General features: G+C 43.8%; 1 protein-coding gene and 1 pseudogene across 1 annotated transcript in view; one reads left to right on the top strand and one right to left on the bottom strand.

The window, feature by feature from the left end:
* The window catches only part of ASIC2 (acid sensing ion channel subunit 2), a 962947-nt gene that overhangs the window by 369687 nt on the left and 573481 nt on the right, over positions 1-19779 (bottom strand). The gene's annotated exons all lie outside the window — the stretch shown is intronic.
* On the top strand, positions 9680-10339 carry LOC116577863 (annotated as a pseudogene).

Genomic DNA, 19779 nt, shown 5'->3' on the forward strand with positions numbered 1-19779 from the left:
ACTCATTACCTTCGGGGTGAGACCCAAATTCCTTTGCATGGGCACAGGGAGCTCCATTTTCTGCCCTTGCCTATCTTTCCAATCTCCTCTCCTGAGCCCCCCAATCTACCCCCTACATCACACAGGTAATGTTCCAGGAGCACACACTGCTTGCTAACATGCTGTGGTTCGGTTCTCAAACTTTGCAAACACCCCATCCTGGGATGCTCTCCTCATCACATCTGTTGGGCAAATATCTTCTCCTTCTTTGAAATCTCCAGCATTCCAGTGTCTTCCTTAATTCTTTCCAACATGGCAGCCTCCCCCTCCCTGCCTTGAGATAGAGAAAATCCCTCCCTTTCCTGACTGCAGCCATTCTGTGTGTATGCCAATTTCATGGCAGTATGGCCATTTTATTGCAAACTTCTGTTTTTATCCTTCCCACTTCACTGTGAGCTCAGGAAGGCAGATAACTCCTGTCTCGGCTCCTGAGGCTGAAACAATGACAACTGTTGGAGCTGGTGACTGACTCCCAAATGCTGGTAAATCCAAAAAGAAAGAAGGGAACTAAAGCTGTTCCTGTAGCCCCCTAGAGGGCCACTGTGGGAGAGAGAGTCAGGTGTGGCAGTCAGATGCAGACCCAGATGCTCAAGACCATCTGGGACTGCGGATCTACCAACACCCTCTAATTGATTTTAGCTGAGCCCCTAAGGGAAATTAAGTGAAGCCCCCAGGGAGGAAGGAAGGTTGCAATGATACTATAGAGCAAGGTTAATGAAAGCCTTGTTCAAGGAAGCTCTGTGCTGAGCTCCAATAAAGTCATTCTCTCTCTGGAGGGGAAGATCCTTCCTCAGCTCCCATGCAAACCCATCCCACTGCTAAGGGCTGGAGTGGAGGCTGTGATGTTCCACCCACATACTCCTTCAGCACTAAGACTCACTCTACCCACCTTCCTTCACCTTCCATAGATGCTGATCTCCAAAGTATGCTCTGATAAACTTCTTGCATGCCAACCTCCATTCTATCTTAGTGGATACTATCAGCCTGCTGGTCGGGGCTGTTGAGATTTGCCGCATGGTCAGAGTTGGTAGGTTGGGATGATGATCTCTTGGGACAGGAGCAGGAACTGAGACTACAGACAGAACGGTGACCCCATTAGGGCTACCATGGGAGCCCCAGAGAGGGCTGGGGTCAACAAGTGTCATCAGAGTAGGGTTTCCCCATGGTTCCCAAGCAGCAGCATGGCATGGCCATCTGGGACAACTTAAGCAGCAGTGGGGAGGTAGCAGTGGGAGTGAGTCATACTTCGATATCACACCAGCAGGAGCTCTTAGTGTGGTGCTCACAGGGTGCTCTCAACTCTGGCTACACCTCTTCAAAAGTACTGATTCCAGGTCTTGACCTTGAGAGATTCTGGCTTCATTGGTCTGCAGTAAAATGGAAGCCCTTGCATGTCTTTTTAAAGAATATTTATTTGAGAGAAAGAGAAAGAGAGAGAGCGAGCGAGCGAGAGCAAGCAGGGGGAAAGGCAGAGAAAGAGAGAGAGAGAGAGAGAGGAAGAGAAGCAGACTCCTCAGAGCGCAGAGCCTGACTTGGGGCTTGAGCTCATGACCCTGACATCATGACGGGAGCCGAAATCACAAATCGGTTGCTTAACCGACTGAGCCTCCCAGGCGCCTCCCTTGCGTGTTTTAAAGAGTCAGTTTCTAGGGTGCAGCTCTGGTTGAAAACTACCAAGATGGAGCAGAGATGATACACTCTGAAATCAAACAGAGTTGGGTTTGAATCCTGGTCCTACTGGTGGCTGGGAGAACTTCAGCATGTAGTGAATTTTCTGAGCTTCTATTTCCTCATCTGTAAAATCTTATAAATCATATATTTTATAGAAATATTGAAAGGGAAATATGCTAATAGTAATAGCAATGATGGTGATAGTAGCCTTCAATCTGTGGAGCTATTATCACGGTCATTGTTATTATGATTTGCATTCATACTTGGCCTTATGAATTCCTCCTCTTCCAGGGTACAGTGCCCTATGGTAGACTTGCCTTTCTCCGCTCCTGCTCTGTTATGGGGGAGATCTGTCCCCTCATTCCAGCTGTTGCTACCTGAAGTCCAGCAAACTGTAGCTATAGCAGCTAAATGCAAACCCACTGCCTCTGCTGGGATCGAGATGATCAACCAGATGATCAAACATGGGCATCTGTGGTTGCATTTCTGCTCACACCGAGGATAACACGCGCAGCGGTTGAGCCCTTCAAGAGGACACTGGCAGGAATATGGCTACTGTGTAGAAAAGTAAGAAAGACAGGTTTTGCTCAAACATAAAGGCAACAATAAGGCCCAGGATACTCAAATGGTTTCCCCAGAGTTGTAGCACTAACCATGCAGCTTTGAACAAGTTCCTTTTCCTCTCTATGCCTTAGTTTCTTATTCTGAAAAATATGGGTGGCTGATCTGGAAAAATGAGTACTCTATGCAGTTTGGAGCTGCTGGTTCTCCAAACATCTCCCCTCCCCTCCCCAAGCAGATGCCTTGGGGGACTGACATCATGCCTACCTTTTCCCCCTGGAGACTCCAATGGTGAAAGTCAGGGCTCTGAGAGATGCCACTTCACAGTAAGGGATCTGAGAGTCTGCCCTGGGCGCTGCCCACCCTAGGTCTCCTCAGCCCCACCCCCCAAGGGTTGTAAGTTCCCCCATTTCTCCTCCTGCCATTGAGAACTTTAAATAGCCTCCAGCACACTATGCGGCTGCCAGAAGTTTTAATTAAATAATGTCCAGCTGTCAGAAAAGCTGTTATAAACGGTCCTTTTGTCTGCACCACTGTCTGGGAAGCCAGGAAGGAGAGAAACTCAAGGGTTATAAATATGAAGGCAGAAGTTCAGTGGGGAGCCTGGGGGCAACAGCTTTTAGGCACCCTGAAAACCACTGGAGGAATTTTTTTTTTTTTTAATTTGTTAATTAGTCCACGGAAGGGCTCCTAGCCCTGGCTCTGGGACTGGATTTGCATGTGGGATAAACTGAAAAGGGGCTGGGGAAACTGGTGTCCTTGTCCAGAGCTGCTTTTCCTAGGCTGCAATCAGTCTCCCCTTTTACAGTCCACAAGGGAAAAAAAGAAGGCAGGGGGTGGGAGGTGCCGGCAATCCAGAGGCAGTTCTTGGATGAACTTTCATGATCGTTTCCTTCTTCCCCTTCCTTCTTGTTGGCCCTCCTTTCTCCCTTCCAGCATATACTCTGAGTCTCTATGATGTTTGAGAGTTCTCTCCAGTAACGAAGCATACGGAGAAGAAGTGCACGTTTAGTGAGTGTATTAAGTGCTAGATATTTTTTTGTATACATTATTCCATTTAACTATTACAGAACACCCAGGAGATAATTATTCTAAAACTCAATATTGTAGTTGAGAAAGCTGAGGCTTTGAGATTGCACAACTTTCCCAAGTCACACAGCCAGTAATGGAAGGGCTGGGGATTAGAACTCCATTAGTCTGAAACTCCATTGGGACAATGGCTGAACATCTTTTGTGTATTGTTTGGCTAGGGTCCTACAAGGTACCTGGCTCACAGAGGACTTGAGAAATATTTAGGAAAGGAGGAAAGGAAGGGAGAGAAGGAGGCGTATGTCTCCATTCTGTCATACGCCGAAGCCAATGACTTTGCTATTATGGAACATTGTCTCTGGGGAGTGCAGGCAGGCAGTTATAAACCAGTTAAATGTAGGAAATAGTTGAGGGAAAGCAGTTGCTAAAATGTGTATAAAAACATCATGACTAGAAAGCAGAAAGTTGGTTCCAAGAGCCATAGAAGAGGTGGAACTAAAATACTATGGGTATTCAGAGGAGGGAGGCATCACTCCAATAGCAGCCATGGGAGTTTCATGGAGGAGGCCGGATTTGTGCCTTAAAGGATGAGGGGGACTTGGACACTGAGAGATGGATGGCAGGTAGACTGATCCAAAAGAAAAGATGGGGGAGAATCATAAACAAACTACCAAGGAAGGGATAGTCCAATGGTCAGGGCATCTGGGAGCCACCTGGATTGGAACTTGAGCTTCATAGTGTCCTGGTAAGGTGCCTGGGATTAATATGGCAATGCCATGGGTGAGGAAGAGGTCAAAGGCCATCCAGGCTGAATGGGCCTGAGTCTGGGAGTATACACATGTGTGTGGTGTATGTGCACGCCCGTGTTGAGTGGACTTGGTTGGTATTCTCTCCTGAGCTTAGGTGCCATTAGGGCCAAGTGGAAAATAGTCTGTTTCCTTGTTGGGTCTGTCATATATAGGTCTGCCATTAACATCTCTCTGGGCATTCACAGAGATCTGCTGATGGGTTCTGCAGCAGCAGAAGAGGGTGGAATTACTCCCAGGATGAGCTTGTTCTGGCATATTCTGGTGGGTACAGTTCTCAGACCCTGGCCTTCCCCTAGGAAACAGGGTCAGGTGTGGCACCAGCTAAGCTGGTTTGGGGAGTGGAAGGTGCAGCACAGGGACATGGGAGCTGGAGGGAGCAAGGAGGATAAGGGCTCTGACGTCACTTCTCTATTTGTCCCCAATATCCCACAACCCACCACCCCCAGCAGCACGGAGAGGACCTGGCCTAGTGCCTGGGGCACAGTGAAGGCTTCCTGAGGCTACCGTTGAGCTGAGTCCCTCATTTCTGCCAGACAGTCCCTGAGAGTGGCAGGAAGAGACAATTCACTGGTTTGGGGGATCATTAAATAATGACAGCCAGTGCACACATCTTTGTGGACAGGCCTCCTGGCAGCATCCCCAAAGGCCAAATGAGAACTCCCAGGGCTGTTTCAAGAGCATGGAGGCTCTGTATGAGAAGAGCTGAGGTGCAGAGGCTCGGGATTCCCTTGATAAGAGCCCTTTCCAGTGCAACACCAGAGCCCAGCCAAAGGCAACTGTCCCCTTCGGGTGAAGGGCTCGTCCCTTGCGTGCCACAAAAACTTGGTTGTTCCATTGATGGGGATCCCTTGGAGCTAGCTTTAGAGCAGGTAGTGTAGACAATTCACCACAGGATAGGATTCCAGGAACAGGGGTAGAGGATTCTAGGGACACTAGATATGAGGGAGAGATTTTGAATTTGGCCTATCTGCCATCAGGTCCAGGCAGGTATCCTGCTACCTGCCTGGTGGTGGGGGGGGGGGAGGGGGCAGGGGGCTTGGGCGTGTCTCTAAATATCTCTGGGTCTTGATTTTCAATTTATAAAAATTCATTCAGTAAGCACCCAGTGAGCACCTACTGTGTGCAAATGGCTGTGTTACATACTAGGAGGCAGGCAGCGGAGAAATGTATATGATCTCTGCTCTCATGGAGCTTCCAGTCTAGTGGAAGTAATCGAGTCATCAGACAAATAAGTACATTATAACACATTGCAATAAATGCTCTAAGGGAAAGGTACTGGGTGCTATGGGAGAACCCATCAGGCTGGCCTGGGAAGACCTCTTCGAAGAAGTGCCTGGGAGCTGATACCTGAAGGGTAAGTACAAGTTATAGGAGTCAGACTTAGAGGAATGTCTTGTTCAAAGGCCCTGAGGAGCGGAGCACAGTAGGTGTTTTAGGAGCTGAAGTTAAATCTGTGTGGCCAGAATGCAGTAAGCAAGGGGGAAAGTGGAGTGACGTGAGGCTGGGATTGAGGACAAGAGAAGGGGCTGGTCACCCAGAAGCCCAGCAACCAAGAGAAGGACTGGGGACTTTACCCCGTGACTGTCAGGAAACCGTTGCTCAAATTTGAACAGAGTGTGATGACTAGATTTGCATGCTAAAAATAAAATAAACAATCAGAGATGGAAAAAAACCAAAAACACCACAAAATAGTTGGACCTCCCTGCAAGGGAAAAAAGAGATTTGAACAAGTATTTTCATGTTACAGCATCTACCCCCATGGGAATAATCTACTAGCAGAACAAAGAATTATGTACAAAAATATTCATTATAGTTAAAAAGACCCAAACCACTCTGGCTGTTGTGTGAAGAGAATAAACATAATAAATCTTTAGTGTTTGCTTTGAGCTAAACAAGACAAAGGCTGGGCCTCAGCCCCAAAGGGAACAGAAGCAATGATTCTCAACGTTGGCTGTACTTTAAAGACACCTGCAATGATAGCCAGCTTCCAAAAGAACCCCCCAAAGCCTTACCTGCTGGCATATACATCCCTAGGTAGCCCCTCCCACTCTGAATAGGACTATGCTATCCAGTGTAACCAAGGGGATATTGTGGAGACCACGGGGTGTGACTTCCAAGGCAAGGTCACAAAAGACACTATGGCTTCTGTCCTGCTTCCTCTTTCTTAGATCACTTGCCCCAGGGAAAGCCAGCTGCCATGTTGTGAGGATGGTCAAATAGCCCTACAGAGAGATTCACGTAGAAAGTCATCGAGGCCTCCAGCCAACAGCCAAGTGGAAGAAAACCTCTTAGAAACAGGTCCTCCAGTCCCAGCTGACATCTTGTCTGTAACCTCATGAAAGAACCTGAGCCAGAACCACTGAGCCACTCCTAGATTCCTGACGCATAGAAGCTGTCCAAGGAGGCTTACCTATTGCTTTAAGGCATTAAGTGATCTGTTGCAAAGCATTAGGTAACCAGTGTTCCTAGGGAGCTTTTAAAAATCTTGAAGCTCAAGCCCCATGCCCAGAGATTTTGATTCTCTTGGTCTAGGGTAAAGTCCAGGCATTGGTTTGTCTAAAACCCTCACATGACTCCAGTATGCAGCCAAGATTGAGAACCACTGACTAGAGCACTGGGTAGGTCAACAAAGAAGGCTTAGGTACAAGGTATTACCTTGATTTCCAGAGCCAGGGTTATGCTGAGGGTTCTATCCTGGAGGATGGCAAAAACCCAGTTTGTGGATCAGAGACCTGGGTCACTGTGGACTTAGAGCCAGGCTGCTTTAGTGTCCATAGCTTTTGACCACAGGGTACCTAAATTTCCCTAAGGATACAGGCTTATCGAAAGGAACTGAGTGCCTTAGCTGGGGGAGAAGAGAGTTCCAGGGCCAAGCAGGTAAATCCACCTTCTATAGACAACAGCGTTGACCCATAAACCCTCTCTGCCGTCCTACACATTTGAGATGCCCCGTGCTCCAGTGATGGACAGCCCTCCAGCTTCTTTCCACCTGCCATTGTGTTTTCCACCCAGACCCCATTCCTGCCTCTGAATATGCTCTTTGAAAACTTCATGAGCAATGATGACAGCTGATTCTGAAAACCTTTGTGCATCCTCGAGTTTCCATGGTTAACAGGACATTGTTCCCATCTCTGAACAATATGTCAGGGGCCCGACAGTCTCTTTGCTCCCCTTCATGTTACCTCCCTGATGAAACCTGCAATAAAGTAATTAAAATGATTGTAAAGGGAGTCCTAGGAGATGAAAGACGCTGATGAGACAGGCAGAGGCTGTGAGCTCACCCAGCTCTCACGGCGCTGCATGCCAGCGATGACTGGGCTGGTCTCCTGTGATTCTCCTAAGAATGAGCACCAGTACCAGCTGCATCTGAGTGATACCTACAGAGCTCAGAAGCACTGATAGACATCTTTTTTTTTTTTTTTTTTTTTTTTGGAGCCCCTGTAACATGCTAGGTGTGGGAGATACAGAAGGCAGTAAGATCCTCTTCTTGTTCTCAAGGAGCTCTTAGCTTGGTAGAAACAAATAAGAAAAGAGGTAATAGAATGTGATGAGTACTGCACTTGGGGACCCGTGGAAGCCCAGAGGAGGCACTGCACTTGGCCCAAGAAGTCTTTGGAGGAAGTGAGATCCGAGATGTTTTGCTGCCTGGGCAAAGATGGAGGAACATCAAGAGCAGAAAGTACAATGGACAGGTGTAGAAGCTTGAGGCTTTTAGGGAGTTGTAAGCATCTCCTTGTGGGTCTAAGCATGGTCCCTGGATCTACAGCTTAGGGGAGTGGCCCAAAGGCAGTAATACCTCTTTGAGTACCAGGCCGTACATGAAAGGCACACCGTGGGCAGAATTCACCATTTCCCAGCACCCCACCCTGCCAGATCCTACTCTTCCTTTTTCACCAAACGTGGATGACCATCCCCTTCACTGTCAGCCTAATGGTTGCTCCAGCCCCCATCTCCAGAACCAGGACTTGGATTTGCTTTGTCTTCTTTTGTTTGACCCCCTGAAACCCTGGTTACTGGCCTGTTTCTTCCTTCTGTCTCCTGCTTGTGTCTTGTTAAAACTGGCTTCCATGTGATCAACCTTTCTGACTCTCAGATGGGCCTTGGGACCTTCTCTTATGAGCTGTGACCATAGGCAGCCTTAGCATCTGATTAAGTGTTTTACTGGACTAGGAGCAGGACAGAGGAGACTTGGAGAAGGAGAAACCCAAATGTCAGCAGGGATTCCGAGAGACACACTTGGAAGGGACACAAGCACGAAGAGTAGGGCACCCCCTGGGGGGCACCTGGGTGGTTCAACTCTTGGTTTCTGTTCAGGTCATGATCTCACAGTTGTGAGATCGAAGCCCGCATGGGGCTTCTCACTCAGTGTGGGGTCTGCTTGAGATTCTCTCCCTCTTGTTCTCTTCCTCTCCTCCAAACCCCATGCTCTCTCTCTCTGTAGAACAAATGAATAAACCTTTTTTTAAAAAAGGAGTAGGGAACCCCAGGTTCCTATGGGGGAAATGTGTTATATGGAGTGAGGCATTAATCAGCATAAAACCCTGGGTAAGAAGGTAAGGGACTCCTGGGTATTTCCCCCTTCCTGTTAATGGCCCCAGAACAGGAATCACAGTGCAGATGCCTTCAAAAGATTGTGTAAATGCGTCATCTGGCCAGTGAAACCATGGCGGGGGGTGGGGTGTGCTGGCACTGAACGCATGGGACAGCCCACATGCCTCTAACGGGGGAGGCTGCTGCTTACTCCCAGCCAGTTGCTGCCAAGTGGGAATGCAGGTGCAGTGTAACTAGACATTGAAATTTCTCAAGATAAACCAAAAATCTGAATTTTAATGGAAAATCATTGCCAGTTAGTCCACATAAAAACAAGCAAAAAACCACATATACATAGAAATGATGAACGCAGCACGGTCTTTGAATCTCAGCAATTCCCTCCCATAAGATAAACAGAGCAACTAGAGACCAAAACTACAGACAGTGACATCAAGCCGGATGATGAGCTACTCCCATGAAGCCTAAAACACACAAGTAGGTGGGGACAAATCACTAAAGCCCAAGCCCCTTGCAGTCTCAACATCTACGTGGGAGGCAGAAGAGGGAGTGGTCAGGTACCTGATGGCCCTGAGGAAAGAACCATACCCAAACAGCCAACAGAGGTTCCCTGGAAAGCAGGGAGGTGGGTGGCAATTGGAAAATAGCAGTTGAAAAACCGGAAGTTCTGCCTAGGTGGGAGAGTTTCATAGTGATGGGGGGAAGGGGAAGAGACACCTTTGTAATTGCTCCAAAGAAGGCTGCCACAGAGACACACTAGTCCCACTCCCTTTTGGGGGCCAGGAGGGGACAGCTTGTGTCCCACTGGAGCTTCAAGACTGTCTGCTGTGCTGCCTCAAGTCCGCCATATTGATAAAGAGACAGGAAAGGTTGGCACCCCCCATCCCCCATACACACACCTGTCTCTCCCACTGGCTTCCACGACTCCTCTCAGTGGGCCCTTCCCCTGCCTCGTTTGCCCAGCCTTTGTCAGAAGGAAGCAGGGCAGCCAGGGCCTCCAAACAGGCTCAGAACAGGGCTGAATGAGGGGCAGGGAAAGGCCGGCCACCCACAACACACACGTGACCATCGGCCTCCACAGGCTCCCTCTGGATTCTAGAAGAAGAAAAGAATGGGCTCGTCCACTTAGGTACAACAATTTTGTGCCAGGAAAACACTTTTCTTTGTTCAAAGCACTTTGAAGTCTCTTGTTCTGACTCAAAGGACAAGCTCGACGACTTACAATGGATGCAATTCCAACCAGTTTAGGTTTCTGTACCTATTGAAAGTCCATGAAACTCAAGTCAAGGAATCTTTTGAAGGAAAACAACAGTTGTACTCCAACAGGACCATCTAGTTTAAGATCAAACGTTAGTAGTCAGCCAGAACTACATAACACAGTTATACTAAAAGCATAACATAACACAGCTATGCTTTTAGGAATCCTATGGCGACAGAAAGAAAAAGAGTGTAATTGAATGGGAAAAAAACCAACAAGCTTATGCAAGACAATGAAAACTTGCTTACAAAAAGAACACAGAGCAACCAGAGGAAGGATCAAAGCCACGCGCCTGGTGGAGAATCTGGAAGCAAAGACTGTATCACCCAAGGGCACATCAGAACACATTTTACCCACTGCCTTAAGCAGTCTTCCTTTGGAAGATTTCAAGAGTCTTGAACAAGATCAACAAGAAAAAAATTAGACCAAGTCTCTCAGACCAAGAATTACCTTCATTTAAGATTAGCTTACGTAGGACTTGATGCCTCCCCTTCATTCTATTCAAAGGTAAAAATATTTAAGAATATTACGCCAAAGTTGAGAATTTGATGAAGTTTTACTTGAAGTAACAATACCACTGTATAACTTATGAAGACTCAATTACAGAGAATGGAAACTTTCTATGATACTTTTATTTGAAAAAGAATGAAAGTGACTTACATGAGAATTACAGACTTAAAGATTTTGCTAGGAAATTGTATGTTTGCAAGGTGTTTGTGTTCCTGTCTTTTAATACTATGTTTAGAGATGCCTGGGTGTCTTAGTCAGTTAAGCGTCCGCCTTCAGCTCTGGTCTTGATCGTGGGGTCCTGGGATCGAGTCCCGCATCGGGCTCCCTGCTCAGCAGGGAGCCTGCTTCTCCTCTGCCTGTCACTCCCCCCTGCTTGTGCTTTCGCTCTCTCTCTCTCTCTGACAAATACATAAAATCTTTACAAAAAAATAAAACTACTTTTAGGGGCACCTGGGTGGCTTAGTCATTAAGCATCTGCCTAGGCTTAGGTCATGATCCCAGGATCCTGGGATCGAGCCCCACATCAGGCTCCCTGCTCAACAGGAAGCCTGCTTCTCCCTTTCCCATTCCCCCTGCTTGTATTCCCTCTCTTGCGGTCTCTCTTCCTCTGTCAAATAAATAAATAAAATCTTTAAAACAAAACAAAACTACTTTTAAAAGAACTATTTATGACAATGGGTTTAATTTCTATTAGAAAATAATTTTTTCCCTGCATCCTTTGGGATACTGCATTCTAAAAGATGCTAAGTAGGAGTTAGCCAACATTAAATATAACTTTAAAAAGAGAAAGAAAGAAAGAAGATGGAAGGTTCTATCCAAACTATTAGTGGCTGAATGCAAGGGGTCTGTGGCCAGTTCTGAAGGGATGGAGCAGTCCAGACCCTGTGAATGTTGAGAACTGACCAGCCAGGGATCCCCAACACAGGTTCCACATACTAATGAGAAATTGCTGGCTGTGGGAGCAAAACTGAGCAGAAGAGGAATAATAGAATCAAAAGAAAGAGAAGGTCTATAGACAAGTGGGGCAGGGGAGCAGAGCCAGGAGATCTCAGAAGGTGAGCTGCCATATTTTTATTTTTTTTTAAATTTTAAAAAATTTTTTTAAAGATTTTATTTATTTATTTGACAGAGAGAGATCAAAGGTAGGCAGAGAGGTTGGCAGAGAGACAGAGGGAAGCAGGCTCCCTGCTGAGCAGAGAGCCCGATGTGGGGCTTGATCCCAGGACCCTGAGATCATGACCTGAGCCAAAGACAGAGGCTTAACCCACTGAGCCACCCAGGCGTCCCACATATTTTTAAATACAACACAAAACAACCCAAGAGGGAGCCCCAAGCAGTTAGAAAACTTCCCGGAATGAGGGCCTCTTCCACAAAGTTCAGGAAAATTGCATTTACTTAAAAACAAACATCATGAAAATGTTGAGGGTGAAAGTCACACAAAATTAGTATTCAAACAAAGAGAATAAGGAACAAAGTAACACCTTTCTAGGCAGTGAAAGTATTCCAGAAAGAGACACCTACAAAGCAAACAAAAACTGCAACCTCTTACTTCCAAAGGAGCTAAAAGACATTAAGGAAATGACATCATCATCCACTTAAGTGAGTGTCATTAGAATCATAACCTCAGAAATTACATGACACATCGGGAAAAAGAAGAAAAGAAGGGGTAAAGTCATTGCAAAAAGGAAGACCCAAACTCGAAGAAACACAAGAGTACACAGACATAATAAATAAGGCCTTCCAGATAACAGAAGGTCAAAAGGAAGAAAATTGTAACAGTCAAAAGAAGTAGAAGAAAAAAGAGGATAAGAGTAATTTGAGAGAAAATGAAAATATGAAAGAGGCATGGACTACACTTATATGTAGCAACAGGGGCTCCTGAAAAACAAAGCCAAAGCTGAGGAAGGAGCAAATACTAGAAATTGTAATTTAAGGAAACTCTCCTAAAACAACAACAGTAATTAAAGATCTGCACCTACCTATTGAAAGAACACATGCACACAGCGTACCTGAAAAATTGAGCCTGAATGATGGATAGCGAGGCATTTTGGTAAAATTGCTGCACTTTAAGAAGAAAATAATAAGGCAGAAGACCATTATTTAGGCATGCAGCCAAAAAAGAGGAAATGGCTTATAAGGGAAAGAAAAATTAGGTTATCAGACTTTCTGACAATATGCTTTATATTGGAAGACAATGAAGTAATGTTTTTAAGGTACCTGAGGAAAGCAAATACAATTCGGGAGTTTTATATCCAGAAAAACTGGTTGACATGTACAAAGGGCACAGGTAACTACTCTACGCATGTAAGAACTCAAGGAAGAGTATTCCCAGGAGTTCTTCCTAAGGGATTTACTAGATAATAAGCTTCAGATAAGCGTAATAACCAGAGACACTGGTCTGAAGGGCTTGTAGTGAGCATTATGGCACAGCTAATATAAGAATAAGACTGAATGAGGACCAAAAGGCAGAGAGCATAGTCTGCAAGTCTATATGATTTGAAAATTAGATACAGTGCAATTACACAAGTTCAGGGGAACAATAAGGGGACCATATGCAGATTAAAAAAGAACATTTTTTTTAATTATTTAATTAAGAGGGAGAGTGCGCAGGAGAGCACAAGCAGAGGGACGGGCAGAGGGAAAAGGAGAAGCAGACATTCCGCTGAGTGGGGAGCCAGATAGATGCTGGTTGGTATGATCGCAGGAGTCTGAGATCATGACCTAAGCTGAAGGCAGATGCTTAACCCACTGAGCCAGCCAGGTGCCCCATGTGCAGATGTTTTTTCCAATCATTTTCAGTAATCGTATTTGTGGTAGTAGCATTTGTATTTTTTTTTTTTTTCTGAGACTGTTGAGTGGATAATGTGATATAAAGCAAATGATCAATCATGGGGAATTCTAACCTTATTATCTCTTGCATCCTTAAGAAACCAGGAGACCCAGTTTAGCAGAAAGGAGATACAGATGTAAGAGGGAAGAGATTAGGTAAAATGCAGGAGTTCTGAATTTGAGTTGAAAGTATCCATACCTGGAGTGCGTATATTTTCTAGCTCGGTCCAGTGAAAAGGCCTAGAAACAATGAGCACCTCTAGGACACAGATGGTGGTCTTGAAATATTGTTTCTCACCATAAGAAATTGGGGCTTCTTGAGAAATGTCTGATTTCATTTTTTAAAAAAATTTTATTTTATTTACTCATTTGAGAGACAGAGAGCAGAAGGAAAGAGAGAGAGCACAGGAGTTCGGGGCAGGGACAGAGGGAGAGGGAGAAGCAGGGAGCCTGATGCAGGGGCTCGATCCCAGAACCCTGGAACCCATGACCTGAGCCGAAAACAGATGCTTAACCGACTGAGCCACCCAGGCACCCCTGTATTTCTTTTATTTTAAAATAAAAAGGCTTTTGTTTTATTTTAAAATAAAAGAGACTTATGTCCCATATCTATATGGGACAAAGATAACATACCTACGGGGCCCCTTTGGTCACTAAGACCCCCACATTCCATTTCTGCCTGGGAGGACATGGGTTATTGGGTCTAACATGAATTCCCAACAGAATATCCTCCTGCCTTTTGGACAGTTAAAGAGATTATTCCAAAGAACACGTAGAAGTCATGAGAGTAAACTATAGGCTTTTATTAGGCAGCCAAGAATGAGCTGAATAATAAAATAAAAATGGGCCCAGAGTAGAGGGCTCCCTGCATTTGACATTTCTACTTTATTCTAACCAGGAGCTCTCTGGGAGAGTCCCAGAAAATGTCATGAGAAATGTATATTTATAATGGTGGCTCAATATTGTTAGGTGAATTCTACCTTAACAGCCAATATGCAAAATTTCATGGTAATTGTGATATTTCCATCACAATATATATTTCCATCACAATTAGGATTCTTCTCTTTAAAGGTGAGTTTGGCTTCAAGATTCCTTTAAATAGCAGCTGGCGGGAGAAGGTAAGCATTTGTTTACAGAACTGTAATTGCTTCACAGTGTGGAGGGAGGCGTGAGCTGTTCAAGGATTGTGCCAGCCCCTGGGCAAACAAGGCATAGTTACACAGAGGGGACCCATGGTTGGGAGGGCCAAGATGCGCATAACAATGCAAAGAATTAGGGAATGTCCTGCCTTTCCTACTCAGGCCAAACCCCCAACTTTTCTTCTTCGTTATCTTGGATACAGCAAAACAGGACTTACGCAAAGAAAATCAGGGCGTTCAGAATTTCTGAATCACTATGTTGAGCACATTTTCTCATTATTCAAATTAGTCATAAAGGCTGTTTTTGCTATTTTGGGGTTCTTCAACATTTGAATTCCCTTCCTATGTTGGGAGACTTCTCTATGGTATGGAATTGGGTGAGAAGAGACTCTCACCCTAACAGCTGAAAAGTCCAATGACTCATTTTTCCAGTCTCCTTTGTGGTTAGGAGGCAGGCAGAAGACCTGGGTCCCACCAATCCGAAATACGCCAGACTTTGAGGCCAAGAAACAATGATGGTGGGGAATTCTGGAAGCAGTGGTGGAGGGGTACAGAGGCATCCTGTTTCTACGGATGGGGTGGCAGATCCATTTGTGTGAACTTCCATGTCTTGGGTTCAATGATTTTGAACTGATCAAGATTTTCACTGATCTTGTTCTAGAGTGTGGGCTATCCTGCACAGCCTACCTGTGTTCCTGCTTATTTTCTGAGGATGAGTCTATTCTACAGTCTTCTTGGCAATTTTTTGAGCAACTCAATATCAACAAAGGTCTTCTCTGCTTAAATCATCTGGCATCTTTTTTTTTTCCTTCCTCCCTCCCTCCTTTCTTTTCCTTCCTTCCATCTTTTCTTTTCTTCTTTCTTTCTTTCCACTCTTTTGTAACTTTCAGTTTGGAAACCTGGCTGATACCATGGTTTGAGGCAATGTCATGATAGGCCACTTGGCATGAAAATGGACAGGACCTCAAAAAGGTAGATAAACTGATCTTCATGAGAAAGGAAGAGGAAAAGAATATATGCATATACAAATATAAATATAAATATATATTTGGGGGCTGAAGAAGGAGCAGAAAGAAGGATGGAAAGACGAAAGAAGAGAGGGTATGGAGTTACAAGAACACAGTGTGAAGGACCTGTGAATGTTCTCGGAGATGGCTTGAGAGCATGTTAAGAATATCAAATGTTCTATGTACAGTTGCTTTAAGTGCTCTAGTGTAGATGACTTCCTCTTCTTTGACTCCACGAGGTGTCTAGAATAAAGTATATTCAGGCACTTGGATGGCTCAGAGGGTTAAGCCTCTGGCTTCAGCTCAGGTCATGATCTCAGGGTCCTGGGATCCCTAAGCAGGGAACCTGCTTCCCCTCTCTCTCTGCCTGCCTCTCTGCCTACTTGTGCTCTCTCTCTCTGTTAAATACATAAATAAAATCTTTTTTTTTTTTAAAGAATAAAGTATACTCTATACTCATCAGTGCTTTGTGTGAGTGGGGTTTTGGGCATGTGGAAGGCAAGGAGAGGGTGAGTTTTGTAAGTGGGTTGTTAGAAAGCCAGACAGAAGATCTATGAGACAAGCAAAGAACCCAGAGTCAGAGGAGCACAAGAGAATTTAAGTTGGGCTGGACTTTGTAGGGCTCCAGTTTTTTCACAGTCACTGAGATCAGCGATTGTTGGTTTTTTTGATTAGAGATATTTTAGTAGATACAGAGTGGTATCTCTTTGTGGTTTCAATTTACATTTCCCTAAAGACTAATGACATGCAGTATCTTTTCATGTGCTTATTAACCATTCTTTGGTTTCTTTGGTCTTATGTCTACCCAAGTATTCTGCCCATTTACATTTTTTTTTTTAAGATTTTAATTATTTATTTCAGAGAGAGAGAGAGAGAGAGCAAGAGCACAAGGGGCAGCAGAGGGCAGAGAGAGGGGGAGAGGCAGACACAGACTTTTCTATAAGCAGGGAGCCCCACTCAGGTCTTGATTCTAGGACTCTGGGGATCATGACCTGAGTCAAAGGCAGATACGTAGTGAGCCACCCAGGCGCCCCAGGTCTTTTTAAAAGTAATCTCTATACTCAGTGTGAGGCTCAAACTCACAACCTCAAGATCAAGGGTCAAATGCTCCACTGAATGAGCCAGCCAAGAGCCCCTCTTCTGATCATTAAAAAAAAAAAAAAAAAAAAAAAAGAACTGTTTATCCTTTATAATTGAGATGTAAGAGTTCTTTACATATTCTGAATATAAGTCCTTTATATTACTTGCAAATATTTATATTGCAAATAGTCTCTCTTACTCTGTGGCTCATCTTTTCATTTTCTTATAGTGCCTTTTGAAGAATAATTATTTTTTATTTACATGAAGTCTAATTTGTCAAATTGTTTCTCTTAAGGACCATTCTCTTGGTGTTGTATCTATGAAGTCTTTGCCTAATGCAAAGTCAGAAAGATGTTCTCCCATAAGGATTTGTTGTTTTAGCTCTTACATTTAGGTCTATGATCCATTTTGAGCTAATTTTCTTTAAATGATTCTATTTATTTCAGAGAGAGAGAGAGAGAGAACACATGCACAAGGAAGTATGAGTGGGGGAGGGGGAGGGAGCACAGAGAGAAGCAGACGCCCCACTCAGAAGGGAGCCTGATGTGGGGCTCCATCCCAGGACCCTGGGATCATTACCTGAGCTGAAGGCAGATACTTAACTGACTGAGTCACCCAGTCACCTCAATTTTGAGCTAATTTTTGTGTATCCTATGATGTAAGGGTTTAAATTTGTATACTAATATTCTATGGTCCCAGCACCATTGGTTGAACAGACCATCCTTACCCCACTGAGCTGAGTTGGCAACTTTGTCAAAAATTAATTGACCATCGAGAAAAGGATTTATTTTAGGACTTTCATTTCCGGTCCGTTGATCTCTATGTCTATTCTTAGGGTGGCACGGTACCATACATCTTTAATTTCTGTAGATGTATACTAAGTTTTGAAATCGGGTAGTCCAAATTTGTGCATTCACAAAATAGTTCTGTTTATTGGACATCTTTTGCATCTCTATATAGATGTCATAACAAGCTTGTCAATTTCCTAAAAAAAGAACGTTGATAACTTTCCTGGGTTTGATTTGAAGTTATAGATCAATTGGGAGAGAATACTGAGTCCTTCAAACCATGAACATGGACTCTCTCTCCATTTATTTAGATATTTAAAAATTTCTCTCAGCATTATAGTTTTTGGTGATCAAGTTTTGCACTCTTTTGTTAAATTTATTTTTTAAGTATTTTACTCTTTCTTATACCATTGTTAATAAGATTATTTTCCTAATTATTATTTTTGGATTGTTCACTGCTAGCGTATAAATATGCAACTGATTTTGAAACATTGATCTTGTAACCTGCACCTTTGCAAAATTTGTTCATTGGTTCTAGTTGTGTTTTTTTCCTGATAGGTTTCATACATATTTACATACATACATACATGTACATACATACATTCATACATACATACAGATAGGTTTTTCTACATATAGGATCATGCTATAATAGAATAAAAAGTGTTACTTTTTCTTTTCCTGCCTGTGTGTTGCCAATTTCCTTTCCTTGCCTTATTACAGTGGTTAGAATGTTCAGTATAATACTGAACAGGAGTCATGAGTGTTGCTATGAGAAACAGTCAGTCTTTCATCGTTACATATTCTATACATTGTAAAGCTTCCATAGGTATCTTTTTTTTTTAATGAATTTGTACCAGTTTATTCAGCTTTATAAAGACATCACAAGTCAAGCATCAGGAGTATTGGCCCAAGAGCTCCACTTCTGAAGACCCTGATGAAAACTTATCATCTGTATCATCTTGTCAGGCTAGTGTTTGGATGGGAAGGTATATAACGCATAGGTACCATATTTTTCTTGTTTCCTAATATATAAGCTACTGAAGTCCCAGTAATACTTTTTTTAGCTTTATTTTTTACAATTTTTATTTATTTATTAACATATAATGTATTACTAGCCCCAGCGGTACAGGTCTGTGAATCGCCAGGTTTACACACTTCACAGCGCTCACCATAGCACATACCTTCCCCAATGTCCATAACCCCACGACCTTCTCCCTACCTCTCTCCCCCTGGCAACCCTCAGTTTGTTTTGTGAGATTAAGAGTCTCTTATGGTTTGTCTCCCTCCTGATCCCATCTAATTTCATTTCCTCCATAGGTATCTTTTATCCAGTGAGGAAGTTCCCTATATTTTTATTTTGTTGAAAAAATTCTTAGCATGAATGGATATTAGATTTTGTCAAATGCTTTTTCTGCACCTATTGTAATTATGTGGGTTTTGTTCTTTATCCTTTTGATATGGCATATCACGTGAATCAATTTTCACATTTTCAGCTAATCTTGCATCTCTGGGACAAATCCCACTTCCTCAGGATGCATAATCTTTTTAATATATTGACCAATTCAATTTGTTAATATTTAAGACATTTTGCATTTATGTTTATAAAGAATATTGATCTGTAGGTCTTGTTTGTGGTTCCTTTGTCTGTCTTTGGTGGTAGAGTGATACCGGAGTTATCTAACGAGCTGGGAAGTGTCCCCCTGAATGAGTTTATGGAGGATCGGTATTATTTCCTCTTTAAAAATGTGATAGAATGCAACAGTGAAGCCATCTGGGGCTGAGCTTTTTATGTGTATAAAAGATTTTTAATTATTAATTCAATTCCTTCACTTGTTAGTGCCCTAGTCACATTTTGCATTCCTTTTTGATTCAGTTTTTGTAATCTGTGCCCATTTGCCTAGACTTAATCTGCACAATTTTTTTGCCATGTGCTGTCCAGCTGTTTATGTTTCTGCTTAGTTTCTTAAAAATTTCTTATTTTTATATTTTAGCTTGTCATCCTTGAGTCTTTTTTTTTTCCCCCCACCTAGCTTAGTGGTTATCCAATGATTGGGTGGAGTTTGTGCTCAAACACATCTAGACAACAGGGCTACCCACCTCCTGCGGGTGGATCTCTGTGTGGGCTGGGGAGTGCATTTAAAGGTCATGCAATTTTCAGCTTTGCCATGGTTTTTACTTCCCACCAGACATTCACAGGTCCCTGATGTTTGAACAGCCAGGTCAGGCATGGATGTATAGAGAGCTTAGTCTCTCATCTATCATTTCCAGGGTCTCCCTGTTAAACTTTTGGCTAGTTCTTGGGTCTGTGGTTTACCTTACCTGGGATCTCAACCTGAGGTTAGGAGAGCTGCAGTTTCCACATTTGCAGCTGGCACAGGCTCTGCCTTCCACTCTCCATCAAGTCAGCCTCCTCTGGCAGTGAAGCTGCTGGTTTTCATGGCCAGCAAGAATGCCTCACACTCCTTCTGTTTCTACCTAAATTCCAGAGTTTTCAAATGTGTTGTTTGC

The sequence above is a fragment of the Mustela erminea genome, chromosome 18 (assembly GCF_009829155.1).
Source record: "Mustela erminea isolate mMusErm1 chromosome 18, mMusErm1.Pri, whole genome shotgun sequence".
In the NCBI taxonomy this organism is placed as follows: Eukaryota; Metazoa; Chordata; class Mammalia; order Carnivora; family Mustelidae; genus Mustela; species Mustela erminea.